Source organism: Lathyrus oleraceus, chromosome 6, assembly GCF_024323335.1.
Source record: "Lathyrus oleraceus cultivar Zhongwan6 chromosome 6, CAAS_Psat_ZW6_1.0, whole genome shotgun sequence".
Classification (NCBI taxonomy): Eukaryota; Viridiplantae; Streptophyta; class Magnoliopsida; order Fabales; family Fabaceae; genus Lathyrus; species Lathyrus oleraceus.
The window spans coordinates 140,653,472-140,661,568 of record NC_066584.1 but is presented as its reverse complement, the minus strand read 5'-3'; positions in this window follow the sequence as shown (position 1 = coordinate 140,661,568).

Below are 8,097 nucleotides of genomic sequence, written 5' to 3'. Positions count from 1 at the left end.
AATTGCTTTTGATCAATTTAAATCATAGGTTTGATTTGATTAGAAAACTAGGTTAGAACCTAATCTAATGGTTAGAGTTAATCATACTAACCTAAGTGTACATGTTATGATTGATTAGAAAATCTATGTTAAAATCCCAGGGGAGCATGTTATAGTCAGTCAAACTTTTGGATTAAAATTCTATGTTAAATTCTATTCCTAATGGAGTGTGTATTCATGGTCAAAAACCAAAATAAACCCTAAAAGGATAAAATGGTTAACTTGCAAACATATTTCATTATTTAGCACAAACTAAATTCTAATAAAATCTAATGATAGCCTAAAATTGATTAAGTCCTAAAGCATGATTTAACCTAATTGTTTGAGAATTAACTAATTTCTAAAGAACAACTAAAACCTTATTAGTCCTAATTAATTTTAATTCTAAATCAAGCTAAAATTGTATAAAAAACCAATTAAAAACTATATAGGAAACCAATTAATCTCTAAATCATGCTTAAGTCTAATTACCTAATTAAAAGACAATTAAAAAAAGAATATAAAAAAATGTAAAAAAAATGGAAATTGGGCAAAAGGGGGTGTTAACCCCAAACTGGAGGTGCAGTAAAGGATTCAGGCGTATGGGCCTAATTCTGATAGCCCAAGGGAAATTGCTTTGGCCATGGGGTGCAAACAAGGAAACGCATGGATGTATTAGAAGTTCACGTGTGGGCCTAGTCATTAAGCCCACACGGAAAGAGTCCTTTCCAGGGAGGTGTAAACATGAATTGGGGTGGTTTACTGGATCTGGCCAATTTAGGCCCAACAAGACATGAGTCCAGACATTTGAAATTGAGTCATACGTCCATTCCCTCTAAAATGTTTGCCAGACACACCAATGAGCCACCGCGTCGGACGTCGCTTCCGACGGCGATGGCCATCAAAACAACAATCGAAACTATCCAAAGGATCATCTCCTCATACTCTACTCAGTTCTTCAATCAATTTCCAAAAATTGGAACCCTAAGGACCTAACCGGAAGTATTCGTTCTAAGAACCCTAATGTGATGTTTTCAAATTAAATCCTATTCTCACTGGTTCAAAGCCTCAGGGGTGAGGGCTTTGACCCCTTTCACCATATCCTACACATTGTAACGAAAAAAAGGAAAGACATAGAGATTTTCAACATACCTTACTGGAGAAGACAATGTATCAGCGACGAACTTCCAGGTAAGTGATTCCAAATCTTTCACTTTTGCAGTGGCTTCCAAATTCTCCCCTTTCTTCTTCTTCTTCTGGATCCGAGAATGACAAATTGAGAGAGCTGGTGAAGGCTAAGCACAAGCGAGATTGAAGCTCTAATGGTGTGCTTCAATGGCTTCTGAGCAGTGCGTGTAGTGAGGGTGAGAGAGAGAGAGCTCGAAAATGATTGCAATGAATTGAGTGTAATGATTGCCAAGGGTTCTAAAATGATGATGGAGATGTGGATTTATAGGAGTTAGCTTTGGGAATAATGTGGATTGGAGTTACTTATTATCATGTTAGGAGTTAGCTTAGGAGTTAGTTAGAATGAACTCAGTGAGTTCAATTGGTTAACTCACAAAGTTAGAAGTTAGTTGGTTCCAAAAATTAGTTAAATGGTTAGTTAATTGGTGAATGAGTGCTCCCACTAGTGACTGGTTGTGGCAGGTCATTACTTAAGTGGATTTGGCTTTGAAGTTTGGTTTATGACCTGTTGAACAAGTTCCCTTTTAAAAGCCAAATGTTAGTGACTTGAATTAGGAAATTTTATGTTATGCTACTGTTATTCCTTGATTGGTTTTGTAATGCAACCCCATGCTTGTTTAAGTTTCAGCTATTTTGTGCAGACTGGTTTTGATTTCTTCTTGCACTGCCTTCAGTTGTTGTGGCTTGGTAAATAGGGTGTTGTTGTAGGCTTTGTGATTGGATTAAGGACTTGGATTGCCCATGAGGGTTGCATTCTAACATGAGTTGAATGGTGCAGCAAAGTAATGGATTGGTATGGAACTCTTTGCAGGTTCAGTTGCATTGGCTTATTGGTTTGATAGGCTTGGTAGCAACTTGATGCAGGTTTTACATGGTTGCAGGATGTTGTATAACATGTATGAATCAATGACTTTTTGGCAGGATTTGTGATGAACTGTTGCATACATGTTGTGGTCTGCAGGTTTAATTGGTCCATTGTTATGATGCCTTAGTTTGCTCCCCGTGGCTGCATATTTCTGTCTTGGCATTGCAGTAAGACAAACCATTCTTCAGCTTGGTTAAACTTGGTGCAACATAACACATAGAATGACATTATTGTTTGTACAATCATGATTGACCTGACATTGCAGACCCTGGAACAATGCTGCTGACCTATGATGCCTTGCACATTTTGAAGCCATGTTGATATGTATCTCATGGTGTGTAACTGATGTTGACGTCCTCTTACAGCACTTGACCAAATGACATGTATTCACTACAAGGACTCTGCACATATGGCTTGAGCTTAAAGCAGGTCTGTGATAGGCTGACTTGAGGTAATGTTGGTAAGGTTTTGAGTTTGTTGCAGGATGGTTCTTGGTTGATGTGATGCAGGATGTTTGCAGGGTGTTACAGTGGTGTTTTTATATTGATTATGGTTTGCAGTGGTATGCTTATGTTGCAAGCTAGTTCTTGATCTGGCCTTAAGCAGGATTTACAGGTTTTGATGGCCTTGAAGCCTTTGACCTGGTATGTTGAACTGTCCAATGCCAGCTTCTATGTCACATTCTCTAGCCATGAATGTATGCTGCTTGATTGATGTAGGGAAGTGTGGGTCTTCATGCTAGTTATTCTTCTTGCATAGATTGCATCTCTTTGGTTTGCTATACCATATAGATCGGTTTTCTTTTCCATCCTATTTGGTCTTTAACAATGAAGCTTATTGGTTGAATGTTGCTGCTGACTTGTGATGCATTGTAGGTTTTGTTTTGTTGATCCATGGTTATGCCAAATGATTGATTGGAACACAAATGTTAGGGATCTGATATTTTTATTTGGAACATGTCTTGATGAATTTCTCTGTTAGCATATGCGATGCCAAGACTCTACTACATTCATGTGGTATGTTATGGCTTACTTTACACAATATGTTAGGACTTAGCTGGATTTCAAAGTGTTAGCATGCCATGATAGTTAGATAATTAGGATTACCTTGCACTGGTTTGACTGATGGTTTGTTATGCTTGAAGTGTAAGAAATGCAGGCAATGAGATGGTTGGCTCAGATGCCAATAGTTAAACTCTGTCATGGACTGACCTTTGTTCTTGTATGTACCTTTTGCTGCTACTGACTGGTGTATGGATGAACACAGGTGACACTACATTGATAGACCAAGGACCATGTGTGATACTGCTTTGGATGTGCTCCTCTTGGAATTGCCTTCATTTGCTAGTTTTACATGGTGTTGCAGGATAGTGGCATGGACAATGCAAAGGCCATGTTGTTAATGATGCAGAAAGGACAACAGTCTGCCTTGTTTCAATTCCAATCATATGGCAAATGGGGTCATGGTGTGACTCTCTCTATTTGAGCTCTTAGGTCGGACTATTCTGATGTTGGCCTAGGAATTGTTAACTCAAAATGTACTTAGAATGTAATTAACATTTGCCATGGTTACAAATAGCATGTATGTGGAAGGTTTCATTATGGCATGTATCTTGATTTGTAACATGGGAGTTTTGTATCCTTTCATTGGGAAAATTGAATTTGGAACTTCATGAATGAACATTGGCTTTGAGAATATGGTGTATGTATCTGTTACTCATGACCATGGTGTGTGTGGCTAAACAAAGCATGTAGCCAAAGATGGCACCAAGTTGGATTTGAAATAAAAGATCAAATGGTACATCAAGAATCAACATGGAAAACTTGGGATTAGGATTAGGATTAAAGAAGTTAGAGCTTAGGATGGAAAAGAATTTGAGTTGACTTTGGTCAAAGTTGACCAAAAGTCAACTATTGACCAAAGTCAACATTTGGTCAACATGTATTTTTTGCATTTTTTTGTATGTAATGACCAATTTATGGATGATAATGAATGAGATTGGCCAATTGAATGAAAATGAATTGATTTAAGAAATGAACATGTTACTTGAAATTATATGAATTTGGAATTGAATGATCATGTGATACAATGGACTTATTGAATAAGCTTATACATGTTTGAGATAGCTTGAATACAATCCCATCAAGGACCACAAATGACACATGCAAGAAAAACCCCTAAGTCTTAAGCAAGGCCAATGGAACAAAGTACTGGGACATAAACAAAACCATGGTCCAAACAAAGGCATCATGACCATGATCAGATGAATGGATGGAAGTAGGTGAGGTTTGTAAGGTCAAGATCTTGGGCTAGCACCAAGAGACTCCAACAAAGATGAATGGGACCAACACCAAGACCATAGCATGAATGAGAAGCTGAGTGAAGCACACAATAGTTGTAGTTAGGGTTAGGAGGCCCACCAATGAGAATGAGACCACATTAAGGTTTAGATAGCCAAAGCATGCCACAATGAGGTCTTGTGAATCCAAAATCAAGAAATTAGGGTTTTGGATGTCACCAGATGGACATTCAAACCACAAGGCCCAATAAGACCATACTCTCCTTGATTAGGGTTTCAATGAGGCATACCCTTCCAACAAGCCCTTTGAATCAAACAAGGCTCTTCACAAACAAGTTCTCCAATGTATGAGTCCCTAATTAGGGGTTTTTATAGCCAAGACAAGGCCCAGAGAAGGTCCATAGGATCCCATCCTCATATCATCAAGAAATAGGGTTTGGAACCCTTGAGGAGTGCTTTGATGAAACCTTGTTGAATCCACACCTCCACAATCAAACAATTAGGGTTTCACATCCCCCATGCTTTAATGAATAGCCAAGCCATACTTTTGAAGTTTGATGCACACACAAACCTTAGCTTCACAAGCCAAGAGCTTTGAAACTATAGTGATCCACTAAGAGATGAATGATACATATGGATGAGTTATGAATGTATGTAAATGGTCCCCAAGTCAAGTAGTTGGATGGGAAGATGAAAGAAAGTAGAGGGCCAATTTTGGGGTATAACAGCTACCCCTATTTAATCTTCTTGAACCTGAATACAAGAATTGCGGAAGCTTTTCACGTATTCTAGGTAGAAGATGATTAAATACCGACGTATCCAAAACAAATCCTAAGCGGGTGGTCACACCGTTGACGTATGTTTTTGATATCATATGGGAAATCATGGCAGAGAGCATGATATGCATGTTGCAGATGTATGCTTTATTTTCATGATGCATGAATGTTAGACAGATTTTATTTGTGGGGTATGGTTCTTTGGTATGGAAAGACTCTGACTCGTCATCAATTATACCAAAGAGACTATCATTATGAAATCCATGTGTTAACACTACTACAAAGGATCCCTCTAACGCTGCTAAGGAAAGCTGGGATGGAAGATCCAACCGGGAAATCATCTAGATGCCACAGGTGTTCAAGCTAAACTTTCAACCCATCGATCATCCCTTTAAGTTCACAGAGATTTTACAGTAATGCATAATTTTTTCCTTTAGTGTAGCTTTTGTTATTCTTCTAAATTTTAAAGCATTATGTGAATAAGATAAATCAGTTATTTTGCATACAAAATACATAAGAAGAAAAATACTTGATGAAAGAAACTGAATTTTATTGACATAAAACTGTACATATGGCATGTACAAAAGATGCAAACACCCTTGATGAGGGTGTTACCAAAGTTGAAAAAATAAATGAAATGGCAATGGAAAATGTAAGACCCCAATTTTTACCCTAAGATCCCTCATGTTATCTCATCATATGCATTGGCATTGGGATCACATCTTGGCACCCTCCTTACCCCTCATTCATTGGGTTTGCATTGGGAGATATCACCAAGTACTTTTGATTGTATAATACTTTGTGTTTTTCATTATTTACTAACCAAAATATCAAAAATATGTCAATGTATAGTTTAACTCTTTTGTAGGTAGTGTGTATGCTCACCTATGCTCCATCAAGCTCATATATAGGGTTTAAGACCTTCAATACAAGGAGTTCAATCAATAAATGGTTCACATTGGCTCTAAGCATCATATTTGGAACCCCATGATCTTCACATGTCATTTTGATCAAGAAATCACCAGGAGTTTGGAGTTTGTTTACCTTGGAAACCCTAATTCATCTGGGTATCTTATGTAACTTCTTCAACAAGTTTCTTCAACAATTGATCAAATATTTCGAGGGATACGTCACATTACATCATCTTATGCATATATGATCCTCCATGAGTCCCAAAATTCAAGAGAATATCAAGCTAGCAAGATGGTTCATGGTGGTTGACCAGAGAAAGTCAACTGGTCAAAACTGGGGTTCCCTAGACTCTATCTCCTACAATTTGTATCATATGAAAATGATTCTAAGAGAAACGTTACTCAAAATGAAATTCCAAACAACTTTCATGTTGAAGTCAAGAGCTATTTTTTCTTGTAAAGTCATTTTTTATGGTGAAAGATTATAGGTCATTTTGTTTGAACCCTGGTTTGGAGGTCAACTTCCTAAGACCATAACTTGCTTAATTTTTATGAGATGAAATCTATTCCAATTCCATGATCCAATTTAAGATGTCTACTTCAACTTTCATGTTTTGAGGAAGCTCTAATTCAACTTGCAAATGCATGTGCCAAGAGGAAACATTATAGGTCATTTTGGGCCAATACCATTGAACAAGTGATTTTCCTCAACTTCTAAAATGCATAACTCCTTCATGCCAAATCCAAATGAGGTCAAATGTGTGAAAAAATTGTAGACGTTTGAAATATCTACAACTTTTATGAAGGAATATTTCTCATTTGAAGTCCATAGAAAAAGTTATTCAAGGTGGAAGAAGTGGACATTTGACTTGGGACTTAGAAAATTTTCAAATATGTTTGATTTCCCAAACTTCCACCTCAAAATTCATCATGATCCAAGCTTCAAATGAAAAAAAATTCAACATTAAAGTCGTTCCCCTTGATCTCACCTTTCCAAAAAGTCTAAGATCATCTCATTTGGCCAAATAATGAAGGACTTGCGCATGGGTGTAAGTTGAAGGACCATTTGGATGTTTTCCACTTCCACTTTTCATACACAATTGCATGGCATTCCAACATGAATTCAGCATGACTTTCACTCAATTTTGGATCAGATTGCATCACTTGATGGACCTATCACATGCCCATGAAAGCATGCAAAGGGAATTTTCAAAATTTGCCAAAATTGGAAGTGTGTGGAAATCAATCTCATGGCCTATAAATAAGACCCTCATTGCTCAGAATTAGGGACCTCATGCCCAAGCTTTGAACCTGCAACCCCAAACCCTCACCGTTGAAGGATAAGCTTGAATATTTTCTTTGAAAACCGAGTTTCAATTCTCTATCTGTTTTGAGATTGAAACTCCAAGAGTCCATACCTTTCCTTGATCCATTTCACTTCCAACAAGCATCTGAAGCAAGGCCAAGCATAATTCAAAGCAAGATCGTGCCAATCTAAAGCTCCATTGAAGGTGAATTTTCAGAATTTTTATCTCTTCGATTCTCCCTCAATTCTTCACCATTCTTGTTGGTTTTTGGTTATCTGAAGTCCTATCAATGTAGGCAAGAATATTGAGTTGCTTTAAGGTCAAACCGGAGCAACTCAGTTCATGATCCTCAAAATTCAAATCTCTGTATCTTTTTATATACTTGGAATTGGAGAAAATTGAGGTCAAATTCGTGCTCCTGAGCATTTTTCCTTCAAATTAGTGTATTCACTTTTCATTTTCCATTGAGTTGATCTTGGACCAAACCGATGGTGCTCACTGGAGAAGATGATCGAAGCTAGGGCTCCGGTGGTGTGATGGCTTGTGCAAGACCATCTGATATGAGTCTCATCTTCTAATCTCACTCGTCCATTGTAATTACCATGCCTGCAGCGTGTTTGACTCATGCGCATGTTGAACGCGCGCTTCTGGCCATCTGATCTTCCACCTCAAGTAATGAGGGATATCAGATGGCCCTTATTTTTTTGATTTTCTATTTAATTCATTTAATCCC